Source organism: Oncorhynchus clarkii, chromosome 9 (genome assembly GCF_045791955.1).
Source record: "Oncorhynchus clarkii lewisi isolate Uvic-CL-2024 chromosome 9, UVic_Ocla_1.0, whole genome shotgun sequence".
In the NCBI taxonomy this organism is placed as follows: domain Eukaryota; kingdom Metazoa; phylum Chordata; class Actinopteri; order Salmoniformes; family Salmonidae; genus Oncorhynchus; species Oncorhynchus clarkii.
The window spans coordinates 71,104,032-71,122,299 of NC_092155.1; positions in this window are offsets into that span (position 1 = coordinate 71,104,032).

Consider the following 18,268-nt stretch of genomic DNA (forward strand, 5'->3'; position numbering starts at 1 on the left):
AACACAAAATACAAACAATAATGCTGCAATGTCGCAGTAAGTCATACACGTTTAGGACTGATCTTAGAATGATGAAATGCATGTTTATTCTCATTCACTCTGATTGGCCCCCTCAAACCACTCTATGACATCAGCATCCATAGAACGTGTTTCTTTGAGATGGAATGTTTAAACCTTCTATGGAATAACCATAGAGATATTGTAAACTATATGATTAAAAAAATAACTGTACTATAGACTTTCTCTCATTTGATCTTGGTAAAATGTAAACATAAGTACTGGTCGTCTAACATCTAAATTATTATTAACTAATTAATTACTAACGACTTATATTACCGTAGCACGCGTTCCAGCAGGGATATATATTTATTTTACCTTTATTTAACTAGGCATGTCAGTTAAGAACAAATTCTTATTTGCAATGACAGCCTAGGAACAGTGGGTTAACTGCCTGTTCAGGGGCAGAACAACAGATTTGTACCTTGTCAGCTCAGGAGTTTGAACTTGCAACCTTCCGGTTACTAGTCCAACGCTCGAACCACTAGGCCTACCCTGCCGCCCCGGGGTAGCCTTTTCAGACTGGGCCACACCAATCTGTATAACATGATGAACCTTCTCATGTAGTAGGGTCATGTACTATCTCACTTGTCACCCCAATTCCTCCTTTGGCCGCCTCTCCTTCCAGTTCTCTGCTGCCAATGACTGGAACGAACTACAAACATCTCTGAAACTGGAAACACTTATCTCTCTCACTAGCTTTAAGCACCAGCTGTCAGAGCAGCTCACAGATTACTGCACCTGTACATAGCCCATCAATAAATAGCCCAAACAACTACCTCTTCCCCTACTGTATTTATTTATAGATATTTATTTTGCTCCTTTACACCCCTGTATTTCTACTTTGCACACTCATCTACTGTCAAATCTACCATTCCAGTGTTTTACTTGCTATATTGTATTTACTTCGCCACCATGGCCTATTTATTGCCTTTACCTCCCTTATCTCACCTAATTTGCTCACATTGTATATAGACTTACTTTTCTACTGTATTATTGACTGTGTTTGTTTTACTCCATGTTGTTTCCAATTGCTTGGCTTTATCTTGGCCAGGTCGCAGTTGTAAATGAGAACTTGTTCTCAACTTGCCTACCTGGTTAAATAAAGGAGAAATATATATTTTTAAATATCACTGCTTTCTACAATAATATGCGACATGAACTTTCTTTACATCCAAAAATACACTTAGTAAACATTTCCTTGATGGTGGTTTATGTAATATTATGTAAGTCTGCTCCTGTGAAGGACTTGCTGGACCCCTCCACACTCCCAGGAAAACCAGGTACCCAGACTTACCAGAGATGTTCTATAATGTTGAAACGGTCTGTAGCGGCATCACAGACTGTCAAACTCAACCTTTCTTGTCTGGTGGGAACCCCACTTTGAATTCAGTTCATAAACTGTGACTTACATTTTTAATTCACATTTAATCACTCTTATTTGATAATAATGCTTTGTTTTACAGTCCGAAATGACCAGGAATCCAGTCAACGGTCAGAGAGAGAAGGGCAAACAACTTCAGTAAAAAGAAAACTATATGTGAATAAAGTGAAAGGTATTGAATGTTTCTTGCATGTAACTGAAGCCTGCAGGTGAATGGCGCCACAAAAGGAAATGGCAGGTTTAGCCAGGATCAGCTAGAGAGGGTCATCAGAACAAGTCTAACTTCACCACTACCACCATGGCTGAGGACACGGGGGGTGAAGGTACCATGGTACATGACCCTACTACATGAGAAGGTTCATCATGTTATACAGATTGGTGTGGGCCAGTCTGAAAACCTCCCTGTAGACACTTTAAATGGCCCCTAGTAGATCTAGAAGGATCTGATGGTTGTTAGCACTATGGTTGGCTCAGTGGGGTGGGCACCATATTGGAGGTTGACTGTAGTTGTAGTATTGTAACCCCAAATCAACCCTTAGCTCTCACCCCCTGAGATCTGAAAGGTTTGGATAAGTGTGAACAATCCTGTCAATTAAAGCTGAAACTCTTATTGTATGTTATCCCAATCAATACTGAACTCTGAAGGTACAGTGAGTTCCTTGTGTAGAACTCTGTCCATAAAGGAAGGAGAGCTGATCACTGCTAAAGGCCAGCAGGATGAGTTGAGATAACAGCTGAGGACAGGTTGGTCCAGCTATAGGCCATGTCCAGGAAGCTAGTGAAGGACAGATTGGCCAAGCTACAGGCCATGTCGAGGAGAGAAAGCAGAAAACGTCTGGTTACGGTAGACTTGTCTGATCCTGTTCAAGCGGGCCAGTCTGGGATACGGTTCCTGTTTTCTCATGGTATGTGACGAAATATGACATGATTATATGAGATGCCTAGCAACACCACAAAATGTTACCCAAATAAATGCTTCACGAAATGTTGCACATCTTATTAAGAACTTTGCTGTTTGAGAGAACCTGCTATCTCCTTTGCTTTCCCTTTAATGTTGTGAATTTCCACGACATACTTCAGGTGCTCATGATGTAGCTTAACCAACCAGCAGGCAGATTTGGCACTTTTGGGACACTTCAGTTCTTTCTGGAACTCGTGATCTGATAACTTTGTTTATAAGCTACACTTCCTCTTAAAGAATCATGCCCATGGTTAGAAAGCCACCGTAGGCCAACGGTGGCAGTTCAAGAGGGGAGTCAAATGGTTCTCCTGAAAATAATGTTTGATTAGACCTAGTCCAAAAAGGACTATCTTATGTTTGATTCAGTTTGAGAAGGAGACCGCAAAGATTATTACATAAAAATACAATTTACAATCTAAATTAACTTTCATTTTCAGTATCATTCTGCGGTGTGATAAAAACTCACTTGAGCACGATCAGCACAGAGACTGTTTAAAGTGATCTAGGCTCTTTTACGAAGAGTTTTCTTTCCAGTCTTGGTGATGTTGTAATCTGTAGATTTCCTCATGCTTCTGCTTTATAACCTTTAGCCTCCCCCTCATCCTCTGCTCTCTAGGGCACAAGCAGCTACTCTTCCTGCGTTAGAAGGCTAACCAGTGTCATTTTTTAGTCCCCTTTGTACTGAAGCTTCACCTGTCAGACATTTGAATTTGCACCTGTGTTTGACTTGACCTTCTCTGTAGACAGAGCAGAGGGTTTCACCCCACAGAACCTGGTTTCAACTAAGGTTTCTTTGCCCCCAGGATATAAAAAAAATGTAATTGTGCTGTTTCCTTGGAATTACTTTTAGGGATTCAGGCCAATGGTTAACCTTCAAAGTCAGCTGAATCTCTGTACACTACAAAATTAATTTGCCAGAAACCCATTTCAAGAAACATTTGAATCTAGATCACATTTACCACAGTGTACAGAATCTGGACAGTACCTCAGGTAGCATTTGTAATGATGAGTGCGGTCAGAGCTTGAATCTGTGGGAGAATAAACCAGTAATGAACAAGGACCGTGTGAAAGTGAAGCTATAGTTTCATAGCCCTTTGATCATATCTTAGTTGTCATCATTGTATTGATAACGTGCAGTAATAGAGCATACACTTTTAGTCAAACAGCTGAAGTTCTTGACAACTCACCATTTACAAAACTAACACCTGCAAGATGCTGTACTTTCTTCTGTTTCATTGTACTACATTGCTTGGTGTTTCCTCTAAATCTGATGATGCCTAATAGAAGGAAACATATTACTCAATGAAACATTTCTAGTTCAGCCCAGAGTAAGTAGAGAAATAATAACATCTGCTCAGCTAACTTTAGCACAGTGACTGTTCAACATGTAGATTATATCAACATACCTCTACAGCATTTACTGTCACTGGAGAAAAAGTCACTGTTGTTAGACTTCTTTTCTTCCTTAGAATTACAATTATTCTTCTTATTATAGGAGCTATTAGGACTGATGCCACAACAACACCAATGGTGATTCCAGGTTCTATACTTGAGGATTGTGGTCCACATTCAGAATTGGACCAATGAGTTCCTGGTCTTAGTTCTTGAAGACCTAAGGATTTACACCTGTAACACATAATATAACAGTCTGAGACAGCAATTTGATCATTCAACTTTCTGTTTTGTTGTAGATTTGTACTGTAGTATATTGTTTGATTTACCTTAAACTTTTGATGTATGTAAACATATGTGAACTTACTGTGTGTGTGGCTGGCAGGATGTAAATGATCCATCTGAATAAGTATCACCAGTGCAGTCAGAACAAACAGTATCTGTAGATGCTGTTCCTGCAGAAATATATGATTGCATTTTGTGTTTTCCCCTACTAATTTAATGCCATTAACTGTTAATGATTATTCACACTGAAGTTACCAACTTGACAAAATTGAATTTTGACAACACGATGAGTATTATGATGAGACAGAAGACCAACCTGTGTGGCTGATGTATTGACCCGGTTGACAGCTGCTGTGTCTCTGGGCTGCTCTACAACCATCCTTAGTTGGGTCTAGACAGTAGAACCCCTCCAGTGTCCCACAGACAGTGTCTGATGAAGGTCTACTTGACAGCTTTACCTTCAAACCCAAACCTAGAGAGAAAACATGTCACTTGGTATCTGAAGCCAAATGTAAAGTATGTTGTAGTTCATTAAAACAACAGCTGATATAGTAAAGTAGCTCAGTGTTTATTCCCAGAACACAGAATTCTCACCTGGATCACATGTGGTACAGTTGTTGCATGTTGTTTTACCACTGGGCTCATCAAGGAAGGTGGAGTCAATACAGGGCACACAGGAGGTGAATGTAGATGTAGTACAATGACTATGTACATGATATCCTGTTGAAAAGATAAACAGAAAGTAATTACCTTTTGGTATTATTATCATCATAATTATTGTTGTTATTATTATAATTAACTCCTCATAAAAATACACAAGGTCCTTACCAGGCCTACACATTCTGCAATATCTGTCACCTATTTTATAGATGGCTGGATCATATGTGGAACAGGGTTCAACGTTTAGAAGTATCAAAGTTATAGGCATCTGCAAATAGAGAAGAAATAAAACATCAGCATACATTACATTTAAAGATGTGACACCAAACCCAAGATAACCTGTTATCTGCAAATTCAGTCAATAAATGTTAATGAAATGCATTTATCTCCATGGTTTTTCTACGATGTTTCAGTAAAATTTAAACTAAGACTATATTGTAGGCTGATAATAACTCTAATTCATATTTCATGAGGGAGAAATGTACATTGATCATTTTTTAAACATGCCAAGCCACAAAATGTGCAAATCAGAAATGTTTCTCTTACAGTCCGTGTCAAGGTTTCAAACTGTGCCATGTTTCCTCAGTCCTCACCAAGTCACTGGAAAGACCCACACACTGGATTTGTAAATTTCTTAGGAGTTATGAAGTATAATGAACTGACTGGAGACTTCGTTGAAACCTTAGGAATCAGAGAGAGAGATGAATTACAAGAGTATTTGGAATATTAGTGGATCTATGAGTGCTTAACAGAAATAGTCAAAAAGGTTGTAGTAAAATAGACATGCGAGGTGGATATACAACTGGTTAACAAGAATAATAGAATGTGCCTCATCAAAAACTCTGTTTGCAAGTTAAAACTGGTGTCTGGCAGGTTTATAAAATACCCTCCTTTAATTATTACCTGGACTGATGGACAACTAGAAAACTCACACCATGTATTGCCAGGTTCATGGAAAAAAAGTAAACAATAAAAAAAACTCCTAGTTTAGAATAAATAATTACTCCAGCGCACTGCACACAGTACTTAATTACACACTGCACACATTCATTTAATTGTTGGAAGCATCAAGATTGCCAATGTGCTGAAGTGTTTCATGATGGACAAAACCAAACAAAAAGTACACTACATGACCAAAAGTATGTGGACACCTACTCCTCGATCATCTCATTCCAAAATCATGATCATTAATATGGAGTTGGTCCACCTTTGCTGCTATAACAGCCTCTACTCTTTTGGGAAGGCTTTCCACTAATGTTGGAATATTGCTGTGGGGACTAGCTTCCATTAAGTCACAAGAGCATTAGTGAGGTAAGGCACTGATGTTGGGCGATTAGCCCTGGTTTGCAATCTATTCTACTGCCAATGTTTTATCTCTGGCTGTGTGCTTGATTTTATACACCTGTCAGCAGCGGGTGTGGCTGAAATAGCTGGATCCACTCATACTTTTGATTATATAGTGTATTTTTCACTGATGATATGAAGTTGAATTTGAGACTGAACAAAGCAGGTGTCACTATCCTCTATTCTAACCCTTGAACACAGTACTGCCTGATACTTCTCTCTTCTCTATGATAGTGGCACATAGCATGTGAATATCCATGCATAGTATGAGTGGGTGTACATGAAGGGAAGTCCTGCTTTCTCCAGTCCTGTACTGCATTCAGCTTTAACATTAAATATTCAATTGCCATGTTTATAAATTAAGTTTCAATATGGTACATTTTGCATTAATAGTCTGTGTATCACGTTTACAGAACTATCATTTCAAATTGACAAATGTTTCATATATTCAACTTCTCAGATGCATTCAGAATCAGTTTTAAAATTCAGACAACATCCTGGTACTTTGCCAGCCTTGACAGGTAGAGGAGAGCTGATAGAATAAAGCTCTCTCTTTGGTAAACAGAAGTTTTTAGTGATTTCTTAATTTATTTTCTTCTATTTTGTTACGAGGCATTGAAGACAGTTTTATTATCTCTACTTGCACATCCTCATCTGCACATCTATCCCTCCAGTGTAAATTGCTAATCTGTAATTACTTTGCCACTATTGGCCTATTTATTGCCTTACCTCCTTACTTCATTTCGACACACTGTATGCAGATTGTACGTTTGTTTATCCCATGTGTAACTCTGTGTTGTTTTTGTCACACTGCTTTGCTTTATCTTGGCCAGGTCGCAGCTGTAAATGAGAACTTGTTCTCAGCTGGCCTACCTGGTTAAATAAAGGTGAAATAAAATAAAATAAATACAATTTAAAAAAATCTTGCATTAGCTTCCTCAAATCATCCCTATGGGCTTTAGCTAAGTGGGCTAACACATTATTGTGACATGTAGGAGACCTGGTTTGTAACGGTTCTCTTGTTGTGAAGTAGAGGCGGACCAAAACACAGAGTGGTGGTTGTTCATTGTATTTTAATGAAGACACTATACATGAACAAACTAACGAAAACAAGAAACGTGAGAACTCAAAACAGCCCGATCTGGTGCAAACACAAAGACAGGAACAATCACCCACAAACACACAGTGAAACCCAGGCTACCTAAGTATGATTCTCAATCAGAGACAACTAATGACACCTCCCTCTGATTGAGAACCATACTAGGCCGAAAACATAGAACTGCCCCAAAACATAGAAAAACAAACATAGACTGCCCACCCAACTCACGCCCTGACCATACTAAATAAATACAAAACAAAGGAAATAGAGGTCAGAACGTGACATGGTTCAATCCCAGTCAGTCACAAGTAGAATATTAAATAGGGAGTGGAAAGGCTGTCCTTAGAAGGGCTATGGCAGAGATATTCAACAATATTCTTCCGACCAGGGGGGCTCCCAATGATTTGGTTGGTCAGTCTCACTCAGATATCATATACAAAACTGCAAACATTTCTCTCCACCCTATGTCAAAATGTGTAGAATTGCAGGAAATTAGATGTAAAACAGCTAATTTTGCTCTCTGCCCCATGGCAAAATGTGTAGAATTGCAGCAAACATGTTCTGAATTGCAACATGTTTTGTACACCCACATATCTAAATTAGAATTGCACGAAATTAACTCAAACGTTAAAAAAAATATCTGGGAGGGGGAGGCGTGGTATGGATGTAGGTACACAGAGCTGCGAGCAACTGTGGCCCCTCATCATCAGATTTTGTGGCCCCCACCCCCATCAAAGTTGCCCACCCCGTTCTAGAATGTTTTCATCCAAAATATCGAATAGAATCAAATGCTGCCTTGTGATAAACCAGTTTCTCTGCAAATTATATATATATATATTTATTTTCATTTTGTTATTTAACCTTTTATTTAACTACCCATAAGCACTCCGACCTGGATGTAATGCATTTCAATGGGGACATTCACAGTGGAGTGGAATAGACCTGGATGTAATGCATTTCAATGGGGACATTCACAGTGGAGTGGAATAGACCTGGACGTAATGCATTTCAATGGGGACATTCACAGTGGAGTGGAATAGACCTGGATGTAATGCATTTCAATGGGGACGTTCACAATGGAGTGGAATAGACCTGGATGTAATGCATTTCAATGGGGACGTTCACAATGGAGTGGAATACACCTGGATGTAATGCATTTCAATGGGGACGTTCACAATGGAGTGGAATAGACCTGGATGTAATGCATTTCAATGGGGACGTTCACAGTGGAATGGAATAGACCTGGATGTAATGCATTTCAATGGGGACATTCACAGTGGAGTGGAATAGACCTGGATGTAATGCATTTCAATGGGGACGTTCACAATGGAGTGGAATAGACCTGGATGTAATGCATTTCAATGGGGTCGTTCACAGTGGAGTGGAATAGCAAAGCCCCCTTGCGGTTAAAGGCGCCGCAACCGGGAGACCCATGGGGCGGTGCACAATTGGCCCAGCGTTGTCCAGGTTAGGGGAGGGTTTGACCCGCAGGGATATCCTGTCCTATCGCTCACTACTGACTCCTGTGGCGGGCCGGGCACAATGCACACTGACACGGTTACCAGGTTTACGGTGTTTCCTCCAACACATTGGTGTGGCTGGCTTCTGGGTTAAGCGGGCATTGTGTCAAGAAACAGTGCGGCTTGGTTGGGTTGTGTTTCGGAGGACGCACGGCTCTCGACCTTCGCCTCTCCCGAGTCCGTACGGGAGTTGCTACGATGGGACAGGACTGTTACTACCAATTGGATACCCCGAAACCGGGGAGAAAAATAAGTAAATATTTACATTTAAATATGAGTTTTTCCCCAAAAAGGGGCTTTATTACAGACATAAATACTTCCCAGCACCCCGGATGTGGAGGCCCTGGGCTGGCATGGTCTGCAGTTGTGAGGCCGGTTGGACATACTGTCAATTTCTCAAAAACATTGGAGGCAGCTGATGGTAGGCAAATGAAAATGTTGTTATCTGGCAACAGCTCTGGTGGACATTCCTGCAGTCATCATGACAATTGCACCCTCCCTCAAAACTTGAGATATCTGTGGCATTGTGTTGTGTGACAAAACTGCACATTTTAGAGCGGCCTATTATTTTCCCCAGCACAAGGTGCACCTGTGTAATGATTATGCTGTTTAATCAGCTTCTTGATAAGCCACACCTATCAGGTGGATAGATTACTGTATCTTGACAAAGGATAAAATGCTCTATAACCGGGATATAAACACATTTGTGAGAAATAAGCTGTTTGTGCATTTGAAAAATGTCTGGGATTTTTATTTCAGCTCATGAGACATGGGACTAACACTTTACATATTGCATTTATGATTTTGTTCAGTGTATATAGGTATATTTGGTGAGTTTTGACAATTGACAAATGAACAAAGTTTTGACTTATGCTTGTGTGAACATAGAACAGTACTGGCTCTGGAGCAACATGTGCACACTGTGTGTCTGTGTGGAGTCTGGAGTCCCTAAACTAGAGGTCGCGACCCCATGTGGTTTTGCCTGATATTAAAATGGGGTCGCGGGAGAATTTCATAAACCCTCCCCCCAAAAAAATATTAATATATTTTGTCTTTGTATCTCAAAATGATTGTAATGTGGTTAACCTTAAAAATCAGAATTAAAATTATTTGAATCCAAAAGATAAAATTTCAACCAGAGAGCGTCCTAATATCATGGAAAAAGGCCGAACTTGACCGTTACACTTGAATCATTACTACGGTGAATCTCTAGACCCGTTACATTATGAAACCACACACTATTGCAGAGACTGATATTACAATTGATATGGTGAAAACAATGTGAGGGGAGGCAGAGGCACAGAAATTGACATCAATACCTTTGTCAGATAACACTGTTAAGTGAAGAATTTATGCTATTGCAGGCAATCAAGAGGAAACTGACTGAACGACAAAAAACTCCCCAGCTTACGCTCTCCAAATGGATGTTGGCTATGAGGCCCGAGTTGCCAATGCATTGATTTTTGTTCGCTATACATTTCGGGGGACGCTATTCACAATGACATATTGTTCTGTCTCACGATTCCCGAGCATGAAATGGCACAGGGGATGTGCTGTGTGCTGTGTGGCTATATTGACGAAAACTGATTTCATGGGATCGAATGGTGGGCTTTTGCACAGATGGGGCTCCATCTACACTACCGTTCAAAAGTTTGGGATCACTTAGAAATGTCCTTGTTTTTGAAAGAAAAGCAAAAATAAAGTCCATTAAAATAACATTAAATTGATCAGAAATACAGTGTAGACATTGTTAATGTTGTAAATGACTATTGTAGCTGGAAATGGCTGATTTTGTTTGGAATATCTACATAAGCGTACAGAGGCCCGTTATCAGCAACCCTCACTCCTGTGTTCCAATGGCATGTTGTGTTAGCTAATCCAAGTTGATAATTTTAAAAGGCTAATTGATCATTAGAAAACCGTTTTGCAATTATAATAGCACAGCTGAAAACTATTGTTCTGATTAAAGAAGCAATAAAACTGTCCTTCTTTAGACTAGTTGCGCATCTGGAGCATCAGCATTTGTGGGTTCGATTACAGGCTCAAAATGGCCAGAAACAAATAACTTTCTTCTGAAACTTTCTTCTGAAATTAAGTCTATTCCATGCAAGAAATTGCCAAGAAACTCGAGATCTCATACAATGCTGTTTACTGCTCCCTTCACAGAACAGCGCAAACTGGCGCTAACCAGAATAGAAAGAGGAGTGGGAGGCCCCGGTGCACAACTGAGCAAGAGGACAAGTACATTAGAGTGTCTAGTTTGAGAAACGCCTCACAAGTCCTCAACTGGCAGCTTCATTAATTAGTTCTCGCAAATCACCAGTCTCAATGTCAACAGTGAAGAGGCGACTCCGGGATGCTAGCCTGAACCATATCTCAGACTGGCCAATAAAAAGAAAAGATTAAGACGGGCAAAAGAACACAGACACTGGACAGAGGAACTCTGCCTAGAAAGCCATTATCCCGTAGTCGCCTCATCAATGCCAACGTTGAGACTGGTTAGTTGGTACTATTTATTGAGACAGAGGGGCACAAACATTTCCAGACCAATGGCCACTCAAAACATGCCCAAAAGGCCTGAAAACATGCCCATTGTTTCACCCCACAGCAAGAGCTGCCACATTTATACAATAAACACATTTTTTTCACCATAACGTTATCGAGCAAATTACAAAGGAATATCGGCAGAACTTGTAATTACGTTAGAAACAAAATTAGGTTTTCATCAAAATAATAACTCTTGTGAACTATGACAAGACGTAATAAACTGATTTGAATATGTCGCAAGAGAAAAGATAATTTTCACTTATTAAATTTGCCAGATCGTTTTCAAACAATGGATGTTGGTTAAACTTGTTTGACAGCTATAATTAATCAATACTGCATGAGGGGGTATGGTATTTATCCAATATACCATGGCTAAGGGCTGTTCTTTAGCATGATGACCCAGTACCTGGGTGCCTTATTGATATTATAAACTGTTTGCCAACGTAAATACATTTGTCATACCCATGGTATATAGTCTGATATACAACGGATTTCAGTCAGTCAGCATTCAGGGCTTGAACCCGGTTTATAATTGTAAATAAATCCCTTTTGTGCATAATTATATATAAATCTGACAGGAGATTTTGAGTGATGAAAGTTGGACAGAGGATCTCGAAATCTCTTAGCAAGAAACACTTGGACTAATATTTTTTTTTATCTTAAGCTATTTTCTGGCAATTGTGCCATTATTATGAGCCAGATGTTAAGACTACTGTAATATTTGTGTTTTGGAGAATATCACCAGGCAGGAAACGGGAGTACAGTTTAGTGTTGTTTAGTAAAAACATCTCGTGACCTTCAGCATGTGCACTTTATATTAGGTGTCGTAACACTGCTGTGATAAATTACTGCTTAGTAACAGCATAGTAACTAACATAGACAGATATAGATCACCGATACTACAACTACAAACAGCTATAAATGGCCCATTTGCGAGATTGGCTTGTCATTTTAAAAGGCTTAGGTTTATGATTGTAATTCAATGTTGCCATGGTTTGCTTAGATAGATGCAGGTAGTATATAGCCCCTGATAGGACTACATCTTCAGATTGTCTACAGTAGCCTGGGCAAAATGTAGGCAAGATGTAAACTGGACGATTTAGCAGCTTGCTTAGTTCAAATTAACAGACTCATTTATTCAACATGAATAGTTTGGCAATTTCGAAGTAAGAAGTAATTGTGTTTCCCAATAGCCTCCTGGAATTGGTTACTGAGGATGGAGTCCTAATTTCAATCACTGAATTAAGTATGAATATGAATGTATATGAACTGAATATGCTTGTCAACAACAGACAGTGTTAATTTGTTATTGTTTGTTTTACCTGTTGCCTAATCTGACTGTTACCTTCAACCTATTGTGTTCTAAAAACTGATAGAGCATTGATAACTTCCAATTTAATTAACATGGCCATTAATAATTGCATAATAATTGACACAAGGCTATAACAACAATAGTTATAGGATATTTATTCAATCTGTTTGCCGGCTACACAAGTGGCACAAATTGATTTGCAATGACTCCAGTGATAGTCATTTCAACATATTTATTGTATCAAATGGTGGCCTACAGTGGCCTGCAATGACATGTAGGAATGAATAGCCTACTTGATGGCCAACAGATGCAAATGTATCCTATCATTTTCCACATTTAAGGGCAGTTTCATAGAGGCTTTTTGCCCATAACAGAAGCACGCGAGGGGGTTCCATAACTTCCATTTCAAATTTCCACTCACGCATGAAGACAAGTTAAATAGCCTACCTACAACTGGTAAAAAGTTGTCACACACCTTTGTCTCCTCTCACTCACGTGACTCAGCCAATAAACCGCATGCTCCATTGCTCTCTTAGAAGTACCCCAGAAACCATGAATCCTACCCAATATTCTCATCTCACCAAAGAAGCTAAATACATCATTAAATACTACCTCCCTGACTCCCTGGCTACATATTGACAGCTGAATCGCAAAATACACTTACCCCATGACATGTCGAAGTCGCCTGTGCTACCACTTTCACTTGTTTAGGGAGATGATCTAATCCCATGACACGCAGCAGTCCCCAATTGACTTGTTTGTTTAAAACAGCTGATTTCCTTTTCCTTTTTTTCCACTAGTTACCACAGCCACAAAGTCATAAACCTCGCCTATTTAAAACATTTATGTGTTTTAAATGTGATTTTAAACCTAACCGTAACAGCACTGCTAACCCAATGCCTAAACCTAACGTTAAATTTAGACCAAAAGGTTCAGGTTTGTTTTCATGAATTTCTATGCTATACCTTTGTGGCTGTGGTAACTAGTGGAAACACAATGTGCACTGGGAAAGTGCACTGGGAAAGTATTCAGACCCCTTCCCTTTTTCCACATTTTGTTACGTTACAGCCTTATTCTAAAATGGATAAAATAAATAAAAATCCTTATCAATCTGTACACAATACCCCATAATGACAAAGCGAAAACAGGTTTGTAGAAATGTTTACAAATGTTTTAAGAATGAAATAGAGAAATACCTGATTTACATAAGTATGCAGAATCTTTGCTATGAGACTTTAGCTCAGGTGCATCCTGTTTCCATTGATCATCCATGAGATGTTTCTACAACTTGATTGGAGTCCACCTGAAGCAAATTCAATTGATTAGACAGGATTTGGAAAGGCACACACCTGTCTATATAAGGTCCCACAGTTGACAGTGCATGTCAGAGTAAAAACCAAGCCATGAGGTCGAAGGAATTGTCCTTAAAGCTCTGAGACAGGATTGTGTCGAGGCACAGATCTGGGGAAGTGTTCCAAAACAATTCTGCAGCATTGAAAATCCCCAAGAACACAGTGGCATTCATCATTCTTAAGTGGAAGAAGTTTGGAACCACCAAGACTCTTCTTAGAGCTGGCTGACCGGACAAACTGAGCAATCGGGGGAGAAGGGCCATGGTCAGGGAGGTGACCAAGAACCCGATGGTCACTCTGGCAGAGCTCCAGAGTTCCTCTGTGGAGATGGGAGAACCTTCCAGAAGGACAACCATCTCTGCACCAATCAGGCCTTCATGGTAGCGTGGCCAGACAGAAGCCACTCCTCAGTAAAAGGCACATGACAGCCCGTTTGGAGTTTGCCAAAAGGCACCTAAAGGATCCTCAGACCATGAGAAACAAAATTCTCTGGTCTGGATGAAACCAAGATTGAACTCTTAGGCCAGAATGCCAAGCGTCGCATCTGGAGGAAACCTGGCACCATCCCTACGGTGAAGCATGGTGGTGGCAGCATCATGCTGTGGGGATGTTTTTTAGCGGCAGGGACTGGGAGACTAGTCAGGATTGAGGGAAAGACGAACGGAGCAAAGTACAGAGAGATCCTTAATGAAAACCTGCTCAGAGTGCTCAGGACGTCAGACTGGGGCAAAGGTTCACCTTCCACCAGGACAACGACCCTAGGCATACAGCCAAGTATGTTAAATCATTAAAAATTAAATAATTAAAAATTCTACAATGTGATTTTCTGGATTCTTTTCTTCTCATTTTGTCTGTCATAGTTGAAGTGTAACTATGATGAAAATTACAGGCCTCATCTTTTTAAGTGGGAGAACTTGCACAAATGGTGGCTGACTAAATACTTTTTTGCCCCACTGTATTTGTCCAGTGCTTGTTATTTGATTTTTGATTTACTGTTTATTTTATGAAATATAAACATGTTTAGTTCATAAAGTAACTGCCCAGTATTTACGGATGAATATGAATTTGAGTGAAATAGTTTCTAAAACCTGGTAATTAAGGATGTTAAAAGCAGCTCTTCAATGTTGTAATGTTGGTTGGTTACATACCGGTCATTACAAATATTAATGCACGTGGACTGCTGATTGACTGGAGCGCAACCTCAGTGATAGTCCGTCCATCATAGCAAGCGTTCTAGATTTTTTTTTCTCTCCAAGTTATTCTTTGGCCACATACCAGTTTTGGATAAGTCAACATCATTATTTTGGTATGAGTTAACAGAATATGAACTTTTAAAAGTAAGATGTTACTGGGCAGTTACTTCAAGTCAGACATTCCAGAATCCATGTCTCTTGACATGACAGATTGCCTTTGTTGTTATAGTATGTGCTAAGATTAGGCACGTGTTCCAATTTGATATTTGAAGCAGTAAATACATATTTTTTGGGACATGGATGCATCATTATTTTGTAATTCCAAAAAAAGCATTGCTTTTACACTGGACAGAGTAACCAGAAGTGTAAATGTTAACACTAATAAAGAGTTAACTCTAGATTAACCAGAGGTGTTGAATATAAATTACACTGTGAGTGTTAATTCCTTCCAAGTGTTAACATTTGAGTGACACTAGGAACTGTAATGCAGTGTTCATTTTTTTACACTACTGAGTTTCACATTAACACAAAAAATGTAACACTATAATCAGAGTGCTTTTTAAACTCTGTAGAGTGGGACTATATGTTATCCGGGGTAGTATTACAATTAACTGATTTAGTGCAGTGTTGATTTAACACTGCAAAATGTATTGTGTAGAGCGAGCTTGGGCACATTCTCTATAGACTACCTATGCTATGTGACAAAACTATCAGTAGGCCTGGAATTGAAAATGCTATGGAAATACATTTTACTTGTGTTTTTTATTCGGTACACGGGAATGTAACCTCTAATTCATTCACAGACTTTTATCTGAAACAAGTCGACTTGATGGAAACACAACTCTGATGGCAAACCAGGGTTTCCCTTAGCTGGTAATTGCCAGCTTTTGGCCGATTAAAACACTTAAAGCCAATAAATAAAATTGTAGCAGGCCGTATTGTCCAGGAGAGGCTGTCTATCATGGCCTACACCCCTAATTCACGATTCATGCCTTGCGCTCATGTGCGCCTGATGCTGGGGAGAGAGAGCGAATCAGGGGACTTGACCTAGACTATCTACCATTGAATGCGAAGATGGAGGCCTTTTTCATTGAAGTAAAACAAAACTTAATAGAAAGTTAGAATAAAAAAGTATGGCTGTAGTGAAAAGCACACAAGGGGAATTTAATATAAGTTGTAATATTGTAATAGACTAAGATGAGAAGTATGTTGGCACGACCATATGCAGGCTACTGTACAACTCTATTCAGGAAGGAAGCATTTTTGGAACTTAAATAAATTTTGATCTGTCTTTTTAATTGTTTAATTTAACCCACACTTTCAAAGTGCAGAAAACCAAGGCTTTTACGAGAGCTGAAATCAGTGAACCAAATATCAGAGCACAAGTCAGAGTTGGGGCTAGCAACAGTAGATGGGCCAAGGTGTACAAGCACATTTCCAGATATCATCAACATTTATACAATCAAAGCACGCCAGAGGACAGGGAGAGCTCTGCAGTGTTGATTTATGACATCTAAATGTGCATCAGAGGGCAACAAGATCATATTGTACAGCAATTTCATCAGGTAACATGAATACAAAGCCAGCGAGAGCTGGTTAGAATAGGATGGGAGGCCAAAAGTCTGTGTAACTGCGATTAAGCCATCATAAGCTGCCAGCCAAACAAGCTTGCAAGAATTGTTTAAACTCCTTTTAGATAAGCATTTTTTCATCTGTAGCTCTGTAATGTGCCTGTATCTATGTAATTGTATGTGTACATTCGGAAATTGTCAAGGCAAGCATTCGGTACTGGGTAAGCCTACAAGGTAGGGAGGGATGTATTTTCTGTTTGTTGAGATTGACAGTCTATTTATTACTACAAACGTAAACCATGATATTGAAGTGCCCAAAGTAGGTATGCTTTGTTTATTGGTTGTGTGTAGCAATGGCACTTCCACCTGTTGGAGGAAAATGTGTTGCATATATTTTATAAATATGGCATCAAAATGTCGAAAATCTGATTTCCCCCAGTGGCATATATTCATGGCTGCCAAGGAAAGCCAGGCTTCCCCAAACAATGGAATGCCCCCCCTAAAAAAATCATAATTTATATTTTGTCTCTCTGTGTTTCAGAAATTTCCTTAAATTCGCAAGAGGCTGAATGTAGCTCACCGGGAAAGCATCTGAGTGAGCGAAACAGCCTCAGTCTCAGTTGTGTAGCTGGTCAAAATAAGTATTACATTGTTGCTGCCCGTAGCACTGAATGCAAGGGAAGCCAGTGAGCATTTGGCTAGCAAACAAAGTATAAAAAAAGTAGTTTAGTGTTGACCTAAACTGACTGAGCTCAACTGTGAATGGTTCTGGTACACCCAAAACAATTGTCAAGGGAAGCCAGTTTGGATTTGGCTTCAACTGAAAATAAATCTTGTCTTTATCCTCCGGTGGATAGCTAGCTAGTTAAAACCAGTCCTTTCCTAAATTCATAATGGATGGAGATAAGTATTTGGACTTGTGGTTTTACCTAATTCTCTGTAATGGCCAATGATTATAATGGTGATTCTGATCCAACCATTAATTCACACATTATTTCTCTGGCCTGAGAGGATGGAAGATGTAGCAGGCTATACCCACCTAGCAAAATGTAGTTGAAAAGACTATGCCCGACGTCCAATCTCCGTTTAGTTTTGGTTGAAAGTTTCAACGACTTGAAAACAACTTAATTTCAATGTACTTGCAGCCTATACACATGAACGCAGTATAATGTTTTTTGGTATATGGACAATTTTATTAACAATCATACATCACTCCAGTATTTACACAGTATTTCTGTACAACATTTGTTCTAATTGTCTTTATTCCACTACTGAAGAACTATGACTCGAATCATCACCTGCTCATATTTCAAACGTCCATTATTCCATGCCTTACCATTAACTGAATTATTGCCATTACATTTTATCAAAGGCGTTTCAATTTGGTTTTGATATTTCATGTAACGTTTAGTAATTGTCATTATTTATGCAACCAACTGACTTGTTTTTTACAATTGTATTGTTTGCAAACAATGGAGTAAAACAAGCTTATATTTTGGGTTGGATATTGCGTCAAATTCTTACTCTTTTAATCAATGGCATATTGAGAAACTAATGAACCCAATGATCGACCAATCAACACTCTTGCAAA